Consider the following 25030-nt stretch of genomic DNA (forward strand, 5'->3'; position numbering starts at 1 on the left):
TATCTTTATAAGACTTCTTAAAAATACATGTTTTCAAATCAATGGCTAACATGATACTCACTGATGAAGTCTTTCTACTAAAATAAGAATTCACAAATATAATATCCACTCTACTATTATTTATGAAAGACTGATTACTTCTCCAAATTGAACTGAGATAAAATGTCTATTTATTCCAGAATATTTACATGTGTCAGGACTTACCCTAGAAACTATAAATACAACTGTGAATGGTGAAGAAAAGGAATCTGCCTTAACAATGGTTACACTTCAGTTGGGAACCAACAAATGAAAACAGATAATTTCAGATTTGGGCAGGAAATATCTCCCAGGAAAGTAATAGTTATGCTGGATGTTTACTGCTGGTAAGGCACTATCCACATGACTATGCTGAAAAAGTAATATTCCAGAAAGAATGAACATCTTGCTTGTTTGAAGGTATTCATTTGGGAGTAAGTTTAGTGTGTTCAAGGACAGAAAAGAAAGTGTTACTGAGACACAATGAAGAAGAGTATGTAGGGTACAAAAAACATTAGTAGAATGGGTCTTAGTCATGTAGGGTTTTAAATGTCAATGCCAGCAGTTTAGATTTTAACATAAATATAGTCACTGGGATATTTTTAAAGATTTCTTTTTCTTTTCTTTTTTTTTTTTTTAATTTTATTTATTTATTTGAGAGACAGTGCACAAGCAGGGTAGGAGGGTAGAGAGGGGGAGAAGTAGGAGCGTGAGGCAGGGACCAAATCCCAGAACGCTGCTATCATGACCAGAGCCGAAGGCAGGTCCTCAACCAACTGAGCCACCCATGTATCCCAAGAGATTTCTTTTATTAAAAGGCAATACAATCAAATGAGAATCCACTGCAATATACATCAGAACTGAGAAAAACAGAATAAAAAGTCATTATCCCAAAATTTATAGTACATGTAGATATAGAGACAGATTTGTTAAATAATTTAAAGGAAAAAAAAATCCAGTCAAAATGCCAACAATATCAGACTTGGGATGAAATGGAAAGTAAGTTATATTAATTGCAAAGATAGAGAACATACAATATTTATGGCATCATTCACCAGGAATAGCTTTGTACTCAAGAACAATGAAAAAAAAAGTTAAAAGCAAAAAAATCATGACCTCATCACGAACACAGTAATTATTAACAACAGGAATATGAGCCCATGTTAGAACCAAAGTACTTACAGTAATTTTCTCATGCAATTGGATGTATTACAGTAGACTGCTTTACAACGTCATGTTAGGTGTCTTAGTCTTTGAGTAGTTGGGGCCTTTTTGTTTCGTTTTTCACCTGATGAAACAATCCTACTTGTATCATTGAAGGAAAGATTTCCAAGTCAGCAAATACTTCTGTGATGAAATTTGGCTCATTTAAATTGTTGAGTATTTTCACACACACAAAGTTATGATTTTATTAGTTCATATTAGTAAAACAGACTTTAGGAAACTCATTCTACTGGTGGCATCCTTCCACGCTTACACACTTTCCAGAAATGAAACTGATGGTCTGATCCACTTTCCCAAAGATTGTAGATTTGAGATCAGATGATTAAAGAAAATCATCTAATTTCAACCTTTATGACTTAACATTTTCCAGTTCACCTTTCTCAATTATTATCGAGTGTGAATGAAAAGCTACTGGTGGAAACTATTAAAATACAGTGCAAAAGGATATTTTTAAAAAATTGTTTTAGCTCAGAGACAGAGAACAGGAAAGACATCACTCCCCCCATCCCTTAAAAGACTGCACATTATAGATTTCTTATAAGCCCATAAGAAAACTGAGAACCAAAGGCAAACTGCCCTACCAAAATCAAAAGCTGGACCTGAGACTTCAGTGAGACACAAAAATGGAGCATTTGCTTACCTGGGCAAAAGTGCCAAAGGCCATAAAGTCTGAAGGATGCTACAAAAAACTGGAGAGAAGTGCTGACACATTGCTAGAGGCAGAGTTTGGGCAAGCAATGTCAGCTGGCCACACAAGCAGAGGGAAGTCTCCACCTCTTTACTGCATTTTCCTCCAGGAACCCATCAGGCTCTCAGTGAGAAAAATCCTGAAGAATCAGGAGAAAGTCCATCCCTTCCCTGATTGCCACTCCCCACCCCCAGTTGTAAAAGCTGGTAGATGGGAAGTGCAGTCACTGTAAAGTCACCTGGACACATTTATCCTATGCCCTTAGACTATTAAATTAAAAGGCAATAAATTTAAATGAAGAGAATTACATAATATACATTCTCAGAATTAAATTAGACAATAATTGAAGGATATCTGGAAAATTTGCAAATATTTAGAAATTTAACAATAAACTTAGAAGCAACTATGGAACTAAGAGGAAGCATCAGGTAAACAATAAAAAATAAACTTTTGAACTAAATTTAAAATAAAAAAATCAAAATTTGTAGGGTTCAGCTAAGGCCGCACTTAAAGGTAATTCTTTTTCACAAATGCACATAGTAAAGAAGAAGACGACTTAAAATGAAACACCTAAGCTCCCACCTTAGGAAACTAAAGAAAATATATAAATATATAAATATATATATATATATATATATATATATATATATATACACTAAATCTAAAGGCAGCTGAAGAATTAAAATAACAAAAATCAGATTTTCTAAGCATAATAAATAAGATCAGACATTAAAATAACAAAAATCAGAGCAGGAAACAATAAAATTTAAAATAGGAAAGTAGTAGAGCAAATAGGAGAAGCAAAAGCTGGTTCTTTGAAAATATAAATAAAATTGACTGAAAATGTGAGCCACAACATATATGTCACATTCTACATGAACATTAACTCAAAACTGATCATATCCATAAAGGCAAAACATAAAATTGTAACGCTGCTTAAAGAAAATACAGAATATCTATGTGACATTGGTTTGGAAATATTAAAAAAAAAGGTTTTTACCAAATTAAATACTTTGGTCTTGTTGGATCCCCCCAAAAATGGGTACCCCAATAATGGGTCCGTGATTAAAGGAGCGAGACTGATACAAAGCAAAAGTCAAGCAAAGCTTTCTTTCACGCCAAGCATCAAGAATCAAACCGACCATCAAACAGACCAGTCGGAGCCACCCCTTACAGAGAGGACGACCCCTCCCTGCTTTCCAGACTAACTTTTATAGAGCAAAGGCCATGTGGTTGGGCCTGGCCACACACAGGTGGCCAATGAAATTGTAACACACAGAGAAAGCAGCACAGTCATGCCAGGTGACCAACTGAATTACAATTTACCCTAGTAGACATTTGAACCAGCCTATCACCTTGTTCAGAATTGGTGCCCAAAAGGTGCCCAAAGGGTGGGGCCCATACTCCTTGGTAGCTAGGAGACAGTATGCGCCCCCACTGATTGAATACCTCCAGCTGGCCTGACCCACCCTTGTATTTGGCCTTTGTTATCTGGGACTGGTTTCTGGGACTTGTTTTAAGTAAGTTCCCCTGGGGGGGGGGGCAGAGTCAATTTAAGTTTTACAACAAAATGGCAGTTCAACCAGGGTGGGGCCACTCTGGCTGAATAGGCTGTTACATTCCCCCTTTTCTTTGGAGATTAGTCAAATCTTTGATTTTCAGCCAGTTCTATACCCCCTTTTAATGGCTGCTAGACTGTTTTAATGACTCCAGTGTCATTTACCCAGAAACAGTATGTTAAGCCCTGCCTTTGTTATTTTGTACTTGCTTATACCTCCCGCCTATATCTTAACAACAGGGGCAACAATGAGTTTAATGAACTCATTGTTTTTTGAGCCTTAGTTTTAGTCCACTATTGGTGGGGTCCATCAGCAGCAGCATCCACCTCCGGGGGGCGTCCTGATCCTTGGCTCATTTGACGTGACCCGCGTGAATCCAGGCCCCAATGCCTTCTACTTTCACCGCCATGGAGGTGGTGGGGATGACAGCAAAGGGTCCCTTCCAGTGAGGCTCCAAGCCTCCCACTTGGCAGCAGCAGATCCAAACCAAGTCCCTGGGTTGGCGAGGATGTGGCTCCATCTCCATCTCCGTCCCAATGTGGGCAGTGCGGACCCCTGCATGGGTTCTTTTTAAGACAGATTGTAATGCCTGCAGTGACTGGAGTACAGACTGATCAGTCATTTCTGCTAGGACAACCTCTTGTAACTGAGGGCAGAGCAGGGGGGTGGGGTGGTCTCCTGAACATTATTTCAAATGGGGTCACCTTGTTTAAGTAGAGTGTACATTGCACCCTGAGGAGAGCAAAGGGAAGGATATCCACCCACCCACCGTCAGTCTCCAGAATTAGCTCTGCCAAGGTCTCTTTGAGAGTCCAGTTCATTCTCTCTCCTTGCCCAGAGCTCTGGGGCCAGTAGGCGCAATGTAGTTTCCAATTAGTGCCCACGGCCTTGGCCAATGCCTGTGAGACTGAACTCACAAAGGCAGGGCCGTTGTCTGACCCAATCGCGAGAGGTAACCCAAACCTCTAGTAGCTTTTTACTACCATTCCTGCCATCTCATGTTTGGCAGAAAAAAAGCCTCTACCCAGCCTACCGTCCATACAGATGTTGGCGGTCTTACCCTTGGCCATCTGTAGTGCCGTGGTGAGTGCAATCAGCTCCACTTTTTGCGCCAAGGTTCTGTGTGGCAGGGCTGTCTGTTGTCCATAGTTCCTGCTCAGGAGAAACCACCGCAGCCCCCACATCCTCTTTCCATCGACCATGTAGCTACTCCCATCTGTGAACAGAATCATTTCAATATCCGGGAGGGGAGTGTCTCTGAGATCCAGCCTTATTCCTGTGACCTGGGTTAGGACCTCTCTGCAGTCATGTGGGTGGTCAGTCAGCTCCTCTGGCAGCAACGTGGCTGGATTTAGCACCACCGGGGCTGGGAAGTCACTTTTGGTTCATTGAGGAGGACGGTCTGATACCCTGTCACTCGGGCATTTGTCATCCACCAGTCTGGTGGAGTCCGGAGAAGGCCCTCGATAGCATGGGTCGTGGTCAAGATGAGATTTTGACCCAAAGTCAATTTGCTTGCATCCTTGACCAGGAGGGCCATGGCAGCAATTACTCAGAGGCAAGGGGGAACCCAGCCACTACTGGATCTAGTTTTTTGTTAAGATAGGCTACTGGCCTTTGCCAAGGCCCCAGAGTCTGAGTCAAACCTCCCTTAGTCAGTTCGTAGAGAGGTCACCCCATGCCGCGAACCGCGGTATCCACAGCCTGCAGTAGCCCAACGTCCCAAGAAACTCCCTCTTGGAGATCAAAGCCTAAATAAGTGGCGTGGCTCTGACAAAGCTGTGCTTTCATTGCTGACACCTGATACCCTTTTCCTGCAGAGTCTGTAAGACAGCTCTCGTCCCCCGGAAGCATGACCCATAGTCCTCAGCAGCTATTCCCACTATTCCCACTAACTCAGTCAGATTCTTCCTTTCAAATCCTTCAATTTTCTGAAGTTTCCTCCTTATCTCTGGGGCTGACTGACTGGCAAAGGCAAGATCGCCTAAATGAGCTATCGTGCAACTTCTCTGAAGTTTACCTCAAGTTGCCTATCTTAGGCAAACAAACATTTAAAGACAACCAAATCTAGAATTTAACATCCATATAGGTGTGTTATTAAAACTAATTTTTCTCTCTAAAATAACCCTCATTTCTAGAGATAGCCAAATCAGGACTAATTCACTTGAAAAACAAGTCTAGTTTTAACAAACTTGGCCTAATTATTTACATAAGCTCACCAAGAACAGCGAGTGTGATCATAGAGCTCTTTTAGAATCTGCTTTGCTGGAACTTCTTATAAGGAATCTCTAGGTTGAACTTTTAGTAGCCTCTCCGGGCCAGAAGCCAAGCCATGTACTTGCCATCACACATGCCTGCAATACCTGTCGATTTGGGCAAATTCTTCTTCCTGAGGTCCCGCACTTGCCAGGGAGTGACATTCTTTGCTCACCTGGTAAGGCTGCTGGGAACCCTGTAAGCAAGATATCAGGCCAACAGTTCCAAAGGGCTTTACGGCTCCAGGTTTTATGAAGTCAACCTTAGTTCCTTTAAACTATCTGGTCATATCTGAGTCTTTTCAAATATGACATTCCAGTCAAAGCCTTGGTAAAATAACCAGTGTTTCCAATAGTGTCCTGTTACAAGGAGAACAGATTCTTATTGAACTGATTGCCAAGGAAGAAAGAATACTTATTGGGCCCTTTTGGTTTCAGAGGGTTCTGATAGAGAGAAAAGCTGAATGCCTTGATTCGTTTACATCTCTATAAGTTACAGATAACTTAAGAAAAAGTTTTCCTAGTCTGGAAGAGCAAACATTACAGAAACAGTCATGTTTAAAATAAGACAACATATTAAGAGACACAACATTACAACTTCCTTCAGTTCATCTAGTCCCATGTTGCTAATTCTGGTTTAGTCCGAATGCAGCTTTTACTTCTGTAAATTCTTACCCATTTCAGTTCCCAGGATTTTAACATATCAAAGACCTGTATTTGTCCTGAACGTCTCCCGTATGAATTTCCTTTTAGGGCGGTTACCCAAATGTAACCCAAGGTTTATCATTGGTTTAGCAGTACTCCCTGAGTAACTCAAGGAAAAGCCTTATGAGTCAAAGAGACCTCATTTACAACTCTGGGCAGGCAAAGAGAAAACCATTTACAGATCAACTAACCTAAGAAAACTTTGCCCTTTTAAATAGAGAGAAAACCAGCTTTTCTATACCAGAGCCTTTCCTCTTTTTTTCCCTAAGATAGTGAGTTTTCTGGGTTTCCCTCCCATCGTAAATGATGTCGCAGACAAAGGGAGGGGGATCTTTCAGATGCTGTCCTGCTCGCGTCCCTCGGGGGAACTTAGCTAAGGTCTGTCGATATAAACTCCGGAACAGACTACTCCGTGGAGTAGATGACCGTTATGCCATATGACGCCCCACGAGACTCAGGGTGCATCCCACTCATACTCCGTAGCCAAGGCAGTGGAGTCATACAGACACATTCACACAGTCAGGCACTCTTCAGATTCAAACAGGTCAGACACCCTCCCCTTTGGGTATCCCTGGCTAATGGGAGGCGATCAGTCTCCCTTTCCATTCTTTACAAATGGATCTAGCTCAGACAGTGGCCCTGGGGCTGTTAAACAGAATTCAGTTAACACAAAAGATGTTTACCAACAGATTTCAAAAGCACAAACCTAGTTCCAGTGACCAGCGCTCTAGCATTTTATCCCACTTGGTTTAAAGTTTCAGGTTACCAAAGACTTTGAGAGCTACTTTAACAATTACCCATTAAAACTTTGAGACAGACAATTAACCATCAGTTTAGTCATCTCTTTGCTAACAGATTTCAACAGATTTTAATACAGATTTTAACAGATTTTAACAAATAACATGAGCTTATTAACCTTAAGTAAAAACTCTGAAGTTTCACATTTACTACTGTTAACTCAAAAGACATGTTTATCCTAATTAACCCAACAAATTTAGTTCAAATACTGATTTACATTCCACCTGGCCCACTCCACTTTGAATGTTTACCTGAGACCTGGGTGGGAAGATCCGGAGTGGGGGGTGTTAAGTCCAGGGGGCGCTCTTCTTGTTTCCCGACAGTGAAGAACAGAACAAAGTGCCACCAGAAGGCAGAGAAAGGGTTCCCAGTTCTAGGGCTCATCAGCTCCAAGAGAGGAGCAGACGCCATGCTTTCCCGCCAGCAAGGGGGAGGGGCTAGGCAGTCCACATCGGGCCAGAGAGGGCAAGGAATGTCCCCGAAACAAAGATAGTTTCGGCAGCTGCTTGGGAATATTCCTTAAAGTCTCTGTCTCGAGTTAGACCAACCCCAGTTGGCTCCAGTTATAGCCCTTAACACACAAAATGAGTGAGGGAGAAGCCCCACATCTATTAGGAGGAACGGAGAGACGAAAGTCAGAGTCCCCTTACTCTGCTTGCCCCATTCCTTCAAACACAACAAACAACACAACAGACAACAAAAAGACAAGACAAAGACAACTGCAAACCCAGTGGTCCTCATCCAGAGCCTGCCGTGGGTGGGGGTTTTCCTGGCCCCTAAAGGCAGGGGTTACCCGGCCCCCTAAAGGCGCTCGCCAGGATGAGCCACAGAACAGAACCAGACCCAGCAGCCCTCACCCACTGGTGGGGGTTTTCCCGGCCCCCTACAGACAGGGGTTACCCAGCCCCCTACAGATGCTTGCCGGGATGAACCACAGAACAGAACCAGACCCAGATGACCGCTTAGGGGGGACTCAGACCCCTAGACATCTACCAGAAGAGGGACGGGGCGTCCCCACATCCACTCCAGCCCTGGGGAGCATGGCTGCATCCAGCTTCACCCGGTGGGCCATACCTGGAGCTCCACAACCAGACAGACAGATTCAGATCCAGAAATTCCGATGCTGGCTCAGTTCTCGTTGTTTAATCCCAGACGAGCCCCCAATGTTGGGTCCCCCCAAAAATGGATACCCCAATAATGGGTCCGTGATTAAAGGAGCGAGACTGATACAAAGCAAAAGTCAAGCAAAGCTTTCTTTCACGCCAAGCATCAAGAATCAAACCGACCGTCAAACAGACCAGTCGGGGCCACCCCTTACAGAGAGGACGACCCCTCCCTGCTTTCCAGACTAACTTTTATAGAGCAAAGGCCATGTGGTTGGGCCTGGCCACACACAGGTGGCCAATGAAATTGTAACACACAGAGAAAGCAGGTGACCAACTGAATTACAATTTACCCTAGCAGACATTTGAACCAGCCTATCACCTTGTTCAGAATTGGTGCCTAAAAGGTGCCCAAAGGGCGGGGCGCATACTCCTTGGTAGCTAGGAGACAGTATGCGCCCCCACTGATTGAATACCTCCACCTGGCCTGACTCACCCTTGTATTTGGACTTTGTTACCTGGGACTGGTTTCCGGGACTTGTTTTTTTGTTGTTTGTTTGTTTTTTTAAGATTTTATTTATTTATTTGACAGAGAGAGGTCACAAGTAGGCAGAGAGGCAGGCAGAGAGAGGGGAAAGCAGGCTCCCCGCTGAGCAGAGAGCCTGATGTGGGGCTTGATCCCAGGACCCTGAGATCATGACCTGAGCTGACAGAGTTTAACCCACTGAGCCACACAGGCACCCTCCGGGATTTGTTTTAAGTAAGTTCCCCTGGGGGGCGGGGGGGGTGGGCAGAGTCAATTTAAGTTTTACAACAAAATGGCAGTTCAACCGGGGTGGGGCCGCTTTGGCTGAATAGGCCTGTACAGTCTGTGAAACTTTCTTTTACATGAATAAAAAGACAAGCTACAAACTTGGGGAAAAAATGCTTACACACAAAATATACTATAAAGACATTATATCCAGAACATATAAAGAATGATTAAAATAGCAATTAAAAAATCAATTTAAAAATGATTGAAAGTGTATGTTATAGGGATGACAAATAAAAAGCTGAAAAGGAGCTTTACATTCTTGTTACTAAGAAAATGCAAATTACAACCAGAATGAGATAACACTACACATCTATTTGAATGGCTAATACATAAAAACAAAAACAAAACAAAAAAGCCTAATGATACTGAATGTTAGCAAGGATATGGAGCAACAGAAATAATGTGGATCAATTTAAATGAATTTTGATAATGAAGGAGCCAGCTATGAAAGGCTACATACTGTATGATTTCCATCCATATGACATTCTATAAAAGGGGAAACTATAGATCTAGAAAGCAGATAAATCATAGAGACTGGGGGTGGAGGCCTTTTCTACAAAGGGGACACAAGGGAAATTCTAAGATGACAGAAGCTATTTCATATTTCATCGGGGTAGTGGATATAAGACTATGTATTCATCAAAACACAGAACTGCTCATCACAAATGCAAAATTTTAATGTATGCCAGTTTCAAAAAAAATTCTGAAATAAGCTCTCAAAAATAAATAAAAATGAGCCAGGATGTCAAAGGATCCCAAGACAGAATGCAGACTGCAACAAATGAATGGGATTGTCATAAAAATCTATGACCTGGGGCGCCTGGGTGGCTCAGCGGGTTAAAGCCTCTGCCTTCGGCTCACGTCATGATCCCAGGGTCCTGGGATGCCTTTGCTCAGGTCATGCCTTTGCTTAGGTCAAAATCTATGAGCTAAGAGTACTAAATGGGACATGGGAGGAAAAACAGACATGGTAACTTAGAAAAATGGTGTTTTGGCTGCAAATTCTAAATTAAAAGCAAAATGAATAAATAAACATTGTAATCAGTAAGTTTATTTTTCATGGTAGTATGGGTTAACAATTCTTATACTACTTTTCATATATATTGGGGTTGAACAAATAAGTGAATGGACGGCGAATGGTGAGATCCAGAATTTTTACTGTCAGAGAGAAAAGTTACAGATCAGTAGGAGGGCCAGCCTATAATGAATCCTGTGGTCCTGCATTACAGATGGAAACATTAGCATGAACTTGCGTTTATGTGTGTATGTGTGTGTGTATGGATAGATAGATACAGACATATGTAAGGATATTTACGTGTGTTCACATATACACATATACATACATATAGCTGTGTAGATACAGAAACAATTATTACAAATATGAATATAAATGGACTGACATATACTATCTGGTTCTTTCTGCCTAGAGCACATAGAAGCAATGAACAAACACACTCCCAACACTTAAATCTTATTTCTAAATACCAATCTCCAACAAAATGATGCTGGACTCCTTGGAGCAATAGTTGATTCTAGACTGGGGCAAGAAAGATACAAGATGAGCCTATAACTCTTGTAGCATAAAACATAAGGAAGTACTCAAAAACAAAAGGATAGGGATATGTCAAAGGGAAATGGAGTCAACCTAAAGACTTTCCAATGTCCAAATGTGGAACGATAGTAGCAACAAAACAAATAACATAGTTCCAGATTATAACCCAAAGTATAAAATAAATATGCATGATTACTTCCTGATACAATGAATGACTGCGAAAATAAATAAACGGGGAGAAGAGACAAATCTCCAGAAGTATCCTAAATAGCACGTGCACGTACTCCTGTTTCAGGAAGTAGAAGTTAGTTCTTCCACCCTTCATGTGGATTTCATTGTAGAGAAAGGGAAAATTAGTACCTTCCAGTGAAGGTAGATGACTGTAATGTCCTAAGTGACCAAGTTAAAGGTACCAATGATGTCATGTGGCTAGCTTGTTGCCCTCATGTGATGCAATGGGATGAGAAGGGGACATCACCTCCAAAGACCCATAATCCCAGTCTGATTATGAGGTAGAAACCTCAGAAACCCAACCAAGTTAAAATGAGGGACATCCTTTAAAAGACTTTCCAAGTACACCTCACAACTGCCAAAGTAATCAAAGATAAGTAAAGACTCAAACCACAAAAGGCTAAGTGTGGAGGCAGAGAAAATTAAGGCCATCCCACCTCAAGTTTAGCTGATGTGGGAAACAGAGGCAGAAAAAAATCATTAAAATTCCTCATCTACTGACAAGCTCTTGAAACAGACAGAGTGGCTCTCCCCTGGGGACTTAACTGCCCTCACCTTGAGATTTTGCTAAGGACAATCCTAGCCTGACCAACCCCCTACCCCAATAGGTCTCACCAGGATCCTGTAAGTCTACTTTAACGATTCCTTTATCTCTAAACCTCCAAGATAGTGTTGAGAATCATTCCCAAGTATATGGCCCACTGATATACATCTAAAGGGTCTCACGAGAAGATTTTTATTACTGGTAATAAATAAACTTTCTCCCAACAATAGATAGCCCCTCAAGGTCCTGGAGACCTTGCTTCCAAAAATCCTTGGAGACTTACATCATCCATAATCCCCTTTATCCTCACCCACCGCCGAGTTCACCCCTACTCTGCCTTTAAAAACTCTGACTCTAGAGTCAAGATGGCAGAGAAGTAGCAGGCTGAGATGACATCGGGTAGCAGGAGATCAGCTAGATAGCTTATCTAATCATTATGAGCACATAGAAATTCAACGGGAAATCGAAGAGAAGAAGAGCAACAATTCTAGAAACAGAAAATCGATCACTTTCTGAAAGGTGCGACCGGAGGCCAGGGAGGCAGGGGTGGTTGGGCACTTTTCTCTGAGGGCGCACTGAGGAGCGGGACCCCGAGCTCTCGGCTCCTCCGGGCTGGAGATTGGGAGGCTGCCATCTTCATCCCCGTCCTCTGGAACTCTATGGAAAGCGCTCAGGGAGCAAAAGCTCCCGAAAGCAAACCCGAGCGGATTACTTAGCCCGGCCCCTGGCAAGGGCGGTACAATTCTGCCTGTGGCAAAGACACTTGAGAATCACTACAACAGGCCCCTCCCCCAGAAGATCAACAAGAAACCCAGCCAAGACCAACTTCATTCACCAAGAACAGCAGAATTCCAGAGGAGGAGAAAGCAAATCTTATATGGACAAAATGACAAGGCAGAAAACTCACCACAAAAAAAAGAACAAGAGGCTGTACCGAAGGCTGGAGACCTAATCAATACGGACATTGGTAACATGACAGATCTAGAGTTCAGAATGACAATTCTCAAGGTTCTAGCCGGGCTCGAAAAAGGCATAGAAGATATTAGAGAAACCCTCTCTGGAGAGATAAAAGCCCTTTCTGGAGAAATAAAAGAACTAAAATCTAACCAAGTTGAAATCAAAAAAGCTATTCATGAGGTGCAATCAAAAATGGAAGTTCTTACTGCTAGGATAAATGAGGCAGAAGAAAGAATTAGTGACATAGAAGACCAAATCACAGAGAATAAAGAAGCTGAGCAAAAGAGAAACAAAGAAATACTGGACAACAAGGAGAGAATTCGAGAGATAAGCGACACCATAAGACAACACAACATTAGAATAATTGGGATTCCAGAAGAAGAAGAAAGAGGGGAGCAGAAGGTATATTGGAGACAATTATTGGAGAGAATTTCCCTAATATGGCAAAGGGAACAAACATCAAAATCCAGGAGATGCTAAGAACGCCCCTCAAAATCAATAAAAATAGGTCCACACCTCATCACCTGATAGTAAAATTTACAAGTCTTAGCGACAAAGAGAAAATCCTGAAAGCAGCCCCGAAAATAAGTCGGTAACATACAAGGGTAAAAACATTAGATTGGCAGTGGACCTATCCACAGAGACCTGGCAGGCCAGAAAGAACTGGCATGATATATTCAGAGCACTAAATGAGAAAAACATGCAGCCAAGAATACTATATCCGGCTAGACTATCACTGAAAATAGAAGGAGAGATAAGGAGCTTCCAGGACAAACAAAAGCTGAAAGAATTTACAAACACCAAAACAACTCTACAGGAAATATTGAAAGGGGTCCTCTAAGCAAAGAGAGACCCTGAAAGTAGTAGATCAGAAAGAAACAGAGAAAATATACAGTAACAGTCACCTTACAGCCAATATAATGGCACTAAATTCATATCTCTCAATAGTTACCCTGAATGTTAATGGGCTAAATGCCCCAATCAAAAGACACAGGGTATCAGAATGGATTAAAAAACAAAAGCCATCAATGTGCTGCCTACAAGAAACTCATTTTAGACCCGAAGACACCTCCAGATTTAAAGTGAGGGGATGGAAAACAATGTACCATGCTAATGGTAAATGTTAATGGTACATCAGAAGAAAGCTGGGGTGGCAATCCTTATATCAGATCAATTAGATATTAAGCCAAAGACTATAATAAGAGATGAGGAAGGACACTATATCATACTCAAAGGGTCTGTCCAACAAGAAGACCTAACAATCTTAAATATCTATGTCCCGAACATGGGAGCAGCCAACTATATAAACCAATTAATAACAAAATCAAAGAAATACATCGACAGTAATACAATAATAGCAGAGGACATTAACACTCCCCTCACTGAAATGGACAGATCATCTAAGCAAAAGATCAACAAGGAAATAAAGGTCTTAAATGACACACTGGACCAGATGGACATCACAGATATATTCAGAACATTCCATCCCAAAGCAACAGAATATACATTCTTCTCTAGTGCACATGGAACATTCTCCAGAATAGACCACATCCTGGGTCATAAATCAGGTCTCAACCGGTATCAAAAGATTGAGATCGGGGCGCCTGGGTGGCTCAGTGGGTTAAAGCCTCTGCCTTCGGCTCGGGTCATGATCCCAGGGTCCTGGGATCGAGCCCCGCATCGGGCTCTCTGCTCGGCAGGGGGCCTGCTTCCTCCTCTCTCTCTGCCTGCCTCTCTGCCTACTTGTAATCTCTGTGTGACTTGTGATCTCTGTCTGTGAAATAAATAAATAAAATCTTTAAAAAAAAAAAAAAAAAAAAAAAAAAAAAGATTGAGATCATTCCCTGCATATTTACAGACCACAAGGACCACAAGGCTCCGAAGCTAGAATTCAATCACAAGAGGAAATCTGGAAAGAACACAAATACATGGAGACGAAACAGCATCCTTCTAAAAAATGAATGGGTCAACCAGGAAATTAAAGAAGAATGGAAAAAATTCATGGAAAGAAACAAATGATAATGAAAACACAACGGTTCAAAATCTGTGGGACACAACAAAGGCAGTCCTGAGAGGAAAATATAAAGCAGTACAAGCCTTTCTCAAGAAACAAGAAAGGTCTCAAATACACAACCTAAACCCACACCTAAAGGAGCTGGAGAAAGAACAACAAAGAAAGCCTAAACCCAGAAGGGGAGGAGAAATCATAAAGATCAGAGCAGAAATCAATGAAATAGAAACTAAAAAAACAGTAGAACAAATCAACGGAACTAGGAGCTGGTTCTTTGAAAGAATTAATAAGATTGACAAACCCCTGGCCAGACTTATCAAAAAGAAAAGAGAAAGGATGCAAATAAATAAAATCATGAATGAAAGAGGAGAGATCACAACCAACACCAAAGAAATACAAACAATTATAAGAACATACTACGATCAACTCTATGTCAACAAATTCGACAATCTGGAAGAAATGGATACATTTCTAGAGACATATAAACTACCACAACTGAACCAGGAAGAAATAGAAAACCTCAACATACCCATAACCAGTAAGGAGATTGAAACAGTCATCAAAAATCTCCCAACAAACAAAAGTCCAGGACCAGACGGCTTCCCAGGGGAATTCTACCAAACATTTAAAGAAGAATTAATTCCTATTCTCCTGAAACTGTTCCAAAAAATAGAAATGGAAGGAAAACTTCCAAACTCATTTTATGAGGCCAGCATCACCTCGATCCCAAAACCATACAAGGATCCCATCAAAAAAGAGAATTACAGACCAATATTCTTGATGAACACAGATGCGAAAATTCTCACCAAAATACTGGCCAATAGGATCCAACAGTACATTAAAAGGATTATCCATCACGACCAAGTGGGATTTATTCCAGGGCTGCAAGGTTGGTTCAACATCCGCAAATCCATCAATGTGATACAATACATTAACAAAAGAAAGAATAAGAACCATATGACACTCTCAATAGAAGCTGAAAAAGCATTTGACAAAGTGCAGCATCCCTTCCTGATTAAAACTCTTCAAAGTATAGGGATAGAGGGCACATACCTCAATATTATCAAAGTCATCTATGAAAATCCTACTGCAAATATCATTCTCAATGGAGAAAAACTGAAAGCTTTTCCGCTAAGGTCAGGAACACAGCAAGGATGTCCGTTATCACCACTGCTGTTCAACATAGTACTAGAAGTCCTAGCCTCAGCAATCAGACAACAAAAAGAAATTAAAGGCATCCAAATTGGCAAAGAAGAAGTCAAACTATCACTCTTTGCAGATGATATGATACTATATGTGGAAAACCCAAAAGGCTCCACTCCAAAACTGCTAGAACTTGTACAGGAATTCAGTAAAGTGTCAGGATATAAAGTCAATGCACAGAAATCAGTTGCATTTCTTTACACTAACAACAAGACAGAAGAAAGAGAACTGGAGCAGTCAGTCCCAATTACAATTGCACCCCAAACCATAAGATACCTAGGAATAAATCTAACCAAAGAGGCAAAGTATCTATACTCAGAAAACTATAAAGTACTCATGAAAGAAATTGAGGAAGACACAAAGAAATGGAAAAATGTTCCATGCTCATGGATTGGAAGAACAAATATTGTGAAAATGTCTATGCTACCTAAAGCAATCTATGCATTTAATGCAATCCCTATCAAAATCCCATCCATTTTTTTAAAGAAATAGAACAAATAATCCTAAAATTTATATGGAACCAGAAAAGACCTCGAATAGCCAAAGGAATATTGAAAAAGAAAGCCAAAGTCGGTGGCATCACAATTCCAGACTTCAAGCTCTATTACAAAACTGTCATCATCAAGACAGTATGGTACTGGCACATAAACAGATATATAGATCAATGGAACAGAATAGAGAGCAGAGAAATAGACCTTCAACTCTATGGTCAACTAATCTTCGACAAAGCAGGAAGGAATGTCCAATGGAAAAAAGACAGCCTCTTCAACAAATGGTGCTGGGAAAATTGGACAGACACATGCAGAAAAATGAAATTGGACTATTTCCTTACACCACACACGAAAATAGACTCAAGATGGATGAAGGACCTCAATGTGAGAAAGGAATCCATCAAAATCCTTGAGGAGAATGCAGGCAGCAACCTCTTTGACCTCAACCGCAGCAACTTCTTCCTAGGAACATCGCCAAAGGCAACAGAAGCAAGGGCAAAAATGAACTATTGGGATTTCATCAAGATCAAAAGCTTTTGCACAGCAAAGGAAACAGTTAACAAAACCAAAAGACAACTGACAGAATGGGAGAAGATATTTGCAAACGATATATCAGATAAAGGGCTAGTATCCAAAATCTATAAAGAGCTTAGCAAACTCAACACCCAAAGAACAAATAATCCAGTCAAGAAATGGGCAGAGGACATGAACAGACATTTCTGCAAAGAAGATATCCAGATGGCCAACAGACACATGAAAAATGCTCCACATCACTCAGCATCAGGGAAATACAAATCAAAACCACAATGAGATACCACCTCACACCAGTCAGAATGGCTAAAATGAACAAGTCAAGAAATGACAGATGCTGGCGAGGATGTGGAGAGAGGGGAACCCTCCTACACTGTTGGTGGGAATGCAAGCTGGTGCAATCACTCTGGAAAACAGTGTGGAGGTTCCTCAAAAAACTGAAAATAGAGCTACCCTATGACCCAGCGATTGCACTACTGGGTATATATCCTAAAGATACAAACGTGGTGCTCTGAAGGGGCACGTGCACCCGAATGTTTATAGCAGCAATGTCCACAATAGCCAAACTATGGAAAGAACCTAGATGTCCATCAACAGATGAATGGATAAAGAAGATGGTGTATATATAGACAATGGAATACTATGCAGCCATCAAAAGAAATGAAATTTTGCCATTTGCGACAACGTGGATGGAACTAGAGGGTATTATGCTTAGGGAAATAAGTCAATTAGAGAAAAACAACTATCATATGATCCATTTGATATGAGGAAGTGGAGATGCAAGGTGGGGGGGTTGGGGAGAGGTAGGAAAAGAAAAAATGAAAGAAGATGGGATTGGGTGGGAGACAAGCCATAAAAGACTCAATCTCAAAAAACAGACTGAGGGTTGCTGGGGGGAGGGGGACGGGAGAGGGTGGTGGGTATATGGACATTGGGGAGGGTATGTGCTATGATGAGTGCTGTGAAATGTGTAAACCTGGCGATTCACAGACCTGTACCCCTGGGGATAAAAATACATTATATGTTTATTAAAATAAATTAATTAATTAAAAAAAAAAAACTCTTAGTGTAATCTGGTTCGGGGTCCAAGTCCCTACTCCGCTGTGCGGGTATACTTGGGCACAAGCTTAAGCTTGTCAAATAAACCCTCGTGTGATTGCATCGGTGCTTGGCTCCTTGGTGATCTCTCCTCTCGGACGCGAAAACTTGGGCACAACACTAAGTACACATGATCACTAGATACAATGTTGTATCCTGAACTGGATCCTGGAATAGGAGTACAGTCATGGGGAAACTGGTGAAATCGAAATAGTCTGTGTTTTATTAATATTAATGTAACAATGTTGGTTTCTTAGATTTGACAAAAATATCACAATACAGGATGATAACAGGGAAAACTGAAATTCTGCTTCTGAATTTTCTGTAGAAAATTCTGAAATTTTCTATACTGTCTTTGTGAATTTTCTGTAAAAGTAAAATTATTCCAAAATTATTAAAGAAAAAAACTAAGAATCCGTATTTCCACACTTTATAGACCAAAACATGCGGTAATGGTGCCTATTTTCAATTGATACTGGTATTATAAAATTGAACAGTTAAATAACAACATGCAAACATTAAGTGACAAAAACACATCGGTCTATTTCTATGAAAGAAAGATGGTGGGTTTTCATTTATTAATCAAGAGACGTTAAAAAAAAAAAAAGCAATGACATCTTTTTTTCAATTTTGAACTTAAAAATGCAGCTGCCAAAAATCAAACATATCTGCATTATTGTGCAGATTATTTGTATGTGTGCTACTGTGATTTCCAATAAGAAATGTATATTTGATTTTTGTCTCCATTTCTGGCATAGAATTCCTAATGCCCTTGGAATTTCCTAAACCAGGGCAGTGACAAAGATGTCTTTGTTATGTTAATGAGTGACTTTTGGGCCCTCTGTTAGGATGGAGGACGGTTACCAGGGAAACCAATCTTGTGGTAAGGGAGTTGGAACTTTCAGTCTCATTCCCTGACCTCAGGGGAGGGGAAATGGGCTGGAGATGGAATCAATTTCCAATGGCCAGTGACTATGTAATGAAGCTTCCATTAAAAAAATCAAAAGGGCAGAGTTTATAAGGCTTCTTGGTTGGTCAACACACAGCGATGGTGGGGAGAGTGCTGTGCCTGGAGCAAGCACGAAAGACCCAGGCCCAAGGCATCTCTTCCATCTGGCTCTTCCTGGGTTATACACTTTCATAATAAACTGGTGATCTAGTAAGTAAAATATTTCCCTGAGTTCTTTGAGCCGGTCTAGAAAATTAAACAAGCTCAAGTTGGGGTCCTTGTAACCTCCAATCTATAGCTAGTCCATCAGAAGCCCAGGCTTTCAATTGGTGCCTGAAGCGTGCCTGTCCCAGGGACAAGAGTGGGTAAGGGATGGGGATGGGAAGTCTTGTAAACTGAGCCCTCAAACTATGAAATCTGAATCTACTGAGAAGTAGTGTCAGAATTGAGTTGAACTGCTGGGCACCCAGCTGGTATAGCAGAGAATTAAGTGCTTGGTGCCATAGGAAACCCCCACCCACCCACTTCCCACTCCCTGGCTATCTAGCACATGTTGGAATCTGGTTCAGAGCCCCTGTAGTATGGGAAATACCTTAGTAAAAAATAATTGTTATCAGAATTTTTGTATCTACCCACTGAAATTGCTTCCTGCCTACTGTAACCTTCTGAATTTGCAATGCTTAATTTGGGCTCCCTGGAAATTATACTGGTGTTTCCTTGTTTTTGTTTTGTTTTGCTTTGCTTTGTTTTTTAAGAGGTGGGAAAGCAGAGAAGATGCAGGGTTCTAGAAGACAATATGTAGCACTTTCTCAATACTACCTAAGTCACTGGGCTTTGTTTTTTCAGCTGGCCATGAAATCAGTAGTGTTAGCAGCCCAGACCTTTAAAGCAGCCAGAGTAGGGAGCAATTAAACAGACTTGATACTGAGCACTGGGGCAACCAATCCTGGTAAATGTCTTTTTGTAAATTTTCACAAAACAAAAAACAAAAAAATCAGAGTTGTGCCCATGTAGATAAAGGTGAGAGAGATCAATCTGGAGGGGATGGAAGCAAGAGCAGTATCTATCCATTGCTAGAGAAGAAAAGGAAGGAAGGATGACTGGGGGGGTGTAGGGGAACAGGTAATTTTGGTGCAAAACTGAACAGATTTTATTCCCATATTTTTTTCTCTCTATAAATCAAGAAGTGGGTCATTATTGAGAATGAGGTATGTGGTTAGGAGATTAGGATCTTGGGATAATAAGCTATGCAGAAATTACTTTTGTGCTTTTTGAGGAGAAAATGATTTTTTTTCCAACTTACTAAAATGGCCCTAGTAAAAACAAAACAAAACAACAACAACAACAACAAACCAACAACAACAAAACCCCCAAAACTAAGTAATTCTCAATCTGGAAATAAGTGAGAGATCTAGGATGCAAGTATAACTTCTTAGAGGTCTGATTACATTGCACCTCAGGAATCAGAGTTTCGCTTTGTGTTTTTGTTTCTTTGTTTTCTATCATTCTAAGTTTCCACCTTAACCACCGAAGTTTTTATTTATAAGTGTCTCATCCACAGTAATGGGTTAACAGAGTGTGGAAACCAAGGACCAAAGTCAAAGCTGAAACTGCCATAGAAAACTACCACTCTATAATCATTTACTTTTCAGAGGCTTAGCCAAGCAGTCCTGTACCACAATCAGCCATAAAAATGTTCAAGATTGATGGCCTTAATTATGAAAGCAGTACAAAAGTCCTTGGAGCAGTGAAGTAGACAGAGGGTTTTTCAAGTATAGCAAAAGGGTATCTTTGAATCAAATTCATTCAACTCATCATTTAAGAAGGTTACTCAGACCAGCACCTTTGGAAACAAATATCAGAAAATGACACAGTTATAATTTTTCACACATTCAATAAATACTGTAAAATATGTATATATTATGAGCTAGTGATATTTTATTGTATAAAATGTGTTTTGGGGACTGTACCAAAATGCCTAATACCAAACTGTAGTAGTATTTGACTTTAGCTCAAATTGTTGCCATATAAGTCATTGTTATCCATGGGGTGCCTGGCTAGCTCAGCCAATAGAGCATGTGAGCCTTGATCTCCTGGCCATGAGTTCAAGTCCCATGCTGGGTATAGAAATAGTTAGGAAAAAAAAACAATCAATGCTATCCAAAGCATTGTGCATATATCTATATGAAGATGCAAGACCATGGAGTACAGAAATGAGATATTCTAAATTTTATATATGTATAAGTATATTTTTCTTTGTAGATGATATTATAGAGAGATTATGTATGTATATATGAAATTTACCAAAAGGCATTAAGCTTTTGTACCATACAATACACTGATTCCATGTCATACCATCATTTGGTCCTTATATTTCACTGTCCAGCAATAACTCATGTATTTAAGATATCCTGATGGATACACCTTGTGCAGAGAGGGTGCGTATGGCCTTAGGGACTCTTCCAAATTAAGTGTTTTGAGATGTATTTTAATTAATTACATCAAATGAAGCAAAATATCATCTAATTTTAATTGAGTTAACCATGACAAAATGGGTAAGTGATTTAGAAAACAAGTCTTATGAGGAAACTGTGGATTGGAAACCAATATAAGTATAAATGAGAGTGTCAGAGTTGACATGCTTCTACTTTCGCTATGAATCTGTGTTTTAAAAATGTTTGTTTGCAGAATATTAAATATTTTAAAGAAAATCACAGATAATTATATAATTTTATCCCTCATGATCCTCTACACATTTCCAAAATAAAATAAAATAGGAATATTTTTGTAGACAGAATATTATCAACAGATTTAACAACAACAAAAAATACCATGTAATCTCTTGATGATCAAACTTCTGCGATTTTTTCAAAATTACATTTTTATATTTGATTATTTAAGCCTGCTTTTAAGACAAATCCACATAATTTTTAAGCCAATTTTAATCTAGAGCTTGGAGTTTGTAAGCTTCTTGGACTGTGATTTAATATTTGTTTTATCACCCAAGGAAAATTCTTGGCAAATGTTCTCCAAATATGGCATCTTCTCCATTTGGCAAGCATTCTTCAAATATAGCATCTTCTCCATTCTCTCTACCTTCTCCATCTTGAACTCCAATTACAAGTACATGCAACATTCTTGCTGTTCATTTTTTTCTTTCTCTTTCGTGTTTTCCCTTTGGTCTTGCTGTTGTTAAAAGATAAATAAATAAATAAATAAGAGAGAGAGTGTGTGTGTTTGTATGTGTGTGTACGTGTGTAAGTTTATTTGAGCAAAAATTTATTCAAATTGGGCAGCTCCAAACTGGTAGTGATTAGGAGTTCTCCATCAATAAGAATTCAGAAAGGAACTTTGATAAAGAAAATGTGAAAGCAAAGTAAAGAAAGTATTGGTTGGCTACAGCTTAAGCCTACTTGGCTCTTTGTGATTAGTTGTCCTTAGGTTTCAGTTTCATAACCTTGAAACATTCATAGGCTTAGATTCTGGTATACATACGTAAGTCACCACAGCATTAGAGCCAGCACAGTCTAATGGTCTCCTTGTTTAATTAATTTAACATTGTACTTTAACCTAAATTTTCTGTTAATCAGTCCATTAATCCTTTGTTCTGTTCTGCCTAAGCTATTGAACGCTAATTCTTTTTTTTTTTTTAATGATTTTATTTACTTATTTGAGAGAGAGAGCACAGGTGGAGGAGAAGAGCAGAGAGAGAGGGAATGGGAGAAGCAGACTCCCTGCTGAGCAGGGAGCCCAAGTTAGGGCTCAATCCCAGGACTGTGAAAATATGACTTGAGCCAAAGACAGACTCTGACTGAGCCACCCAGGCACCCCAAACTCTATTTAATTCTTAATTTTCCTTTCAAAATTTATATTGTACTCATTTATATACATAACAGACATATTTTGAAATTCTTTTGAAAACATTTGTTTTAAAGCCCATGTCTAATAACTGAAATATATTAGTCACAATTATGTTTGCATATATTTTCTATTATTCTTTCTTGGTTTTCAGGGATTAGGCCATCTTTTGTTATTGCTGTTGTTGTTGTTGTTGTTGTTGTTGTTCATGTTTTATCAGATGACTGACACTGTGAAAGTCTGTCAAAGTGCAAGCTAATGGGATATTCTCCCAAAAAGTGGTAAGCATTTTTCCGCTGGGAAGGTCACAGGCAAACAGATCATCTTCATCCTGTTCAAGGTTGATGTAGGCATTGGTAGGGCTGGTTTATTTCAGATTTTCTTTAATTTTAAGGGTTTTTTTTACCGGGGGTGTAGCACTTGTGTAATTTTAACTGAAATTCTGACTTCTTTCTTCTCAGTATTGCATGGCTGGCTGAAGAAAGCCCTCATTGGCTTTTTAGATTCCCAGGTGTTACTTTTTCAGGGTTTCTTAGAATTATGTCCTGTGTATGCTGATCTTAAAAGCCTGCAAAAAAATTGAAGTGATAATTCATGGAGATGTTTGAGTTTCTCTTTAGCTTTTCACTGCTGGACTTGCCTCTCACAACTTGGCAGTTTGGGCAGCCATGACGTTCGACCTGTCTACGTAGCCAGTGAGACTGTTGCTTTCCTTTGGTTTCTGTTTGCCCAATTACGATCAGGAAGAAAGACAGAGAGTGTTCCATTTTAAAGGAATAGTAGCTTTTCAATTTCTGCCAGTATCCTTTGTGCTCTAATGTTTCCAAATAGTTTCTCTATGTATCTTGTACCTTTTTCCTATGTCTTTTCAGAGAGAGGATTTTTCAATGTAAGTATTGCATCATAGGTAGAACCAAAATTTCCCACTGGTGTGTTATATTATTTCTTTATTATCCGAACACATAACAATTGCATAGCACATTTTCATCATTTTATTCTTTATTAACCATCTTTTATTCTTTATTCTGTAAACAGATAAATCAATGCACAAACTTATGAAGTTTATCTGATCTTTCCAAGGTTGTCCAATGTTCATTTTCTAGTGGATACCTTGGACCCTGGAGAAATTCAGGAGTTAAGTATCTCTGAGCACTGCATTTCCTAAAAGTTAGAGTCTAGGGTGTATATTTAAAGATGGTATACCTAGATAGAAATACAATCTTACATTACATTTTCTTCATTGAGATTCTTAAAATATTTTCAAGTATAAAATGTTGATATTTTGTTCTGGATCAATAATTTGATAATGAGTTTATTTTGGTTTTGTTTAGTACATACCTATATTTTTGTTTTTATAGTTTTTCCTTACAATTTAAGTCCAGTAGCTTTACTGGACTATTTCTTGATGTTGATTATTCTAGGTCTATTTTTTTTTTTTTAAGATTTTATTTATTTATTTGACAGACAGAGACCACAAGTAGGCAGAGAGGCAGAGAGAGAGGGGGAAGCAGGCTCCCTGCTGAGCAGAGAGCCTGATGCGGGGCTCAATCCCAGGACCCTGAGATCATTACCTGAGCCGAAGGCAGAGGCCCAACCCCCTCAGCCACCCAGGTGCCCCAAGTCTATTTTTATAGGTACCAATTATGTTTTACACTTTTAAAATGTAGTGTTAAGATTTTTTTAAGTTTTAGTAATGTTTTCCTGATGATTCTAGATGTCTCTTTCTTTTCTATGTATTTGGTATTGATAACAAATATTGGAATACAGACAACTATTTTATCATCCTTAATAGGAAGCCTACTTTCTTTTAACATTTACAAAGAAGGAACAATCCTAAGATTTGTTTTCAATGCTTGAAAATGTCACAGTCTGAAACTTTTTTAAAAATGCAATTGCTAATAACTTTCTGAAAAGTATTTTGATGGCTGTTTTTAGCAGTCTTTTCCCCCCAATTAAATTGATAACTCATATCAAAGAGTATACTGAACATCAGGTTTTCAAAATTGTACTGTATCACAAATATGTCAATATATGATAGATAGTGTGTATGATAGCATTTGATAGGGCACCATCAAAGTATTCAAGGTATGTTCAAAAGATGTAGGGACACAAAATGTCATGGCTTTATTGGATATGGTGCCTAAGTTACAATCCTACCCACGGAAGAAATCCAAGGAAGGAAAATGGTGTTTAAAATCAAATCTATTTTGCACATATATTTAGTTCTCTTCAAATATATGCTTAAATGAGATGTACCTAGAAAACAGTCACTCTTTCTATTAGATTTCATTATGTTCTGCCCAATTTCTTAAAGATAGACCCAGATCCATAACAGAATCTCTAAATTTATTTCTTTTTAAAAATTTTTGGGTCATCAATTTTTGCCAATATACTAATTCCTGAGAGGCAGTTGAACAGAGTCTGGAAATACACTTTATTAT

The sequence above is a fragment of the Martes martes genome (genome assembly GCF_963455335.1).
Source record: "Martes martes genome assembly, chromosome: 13".
Lineage (NCBI taxonomy): Eukaryota > Metazoa > Chordata > Mammalia > Carnivora > Mustelidae > Martes > Martes martes.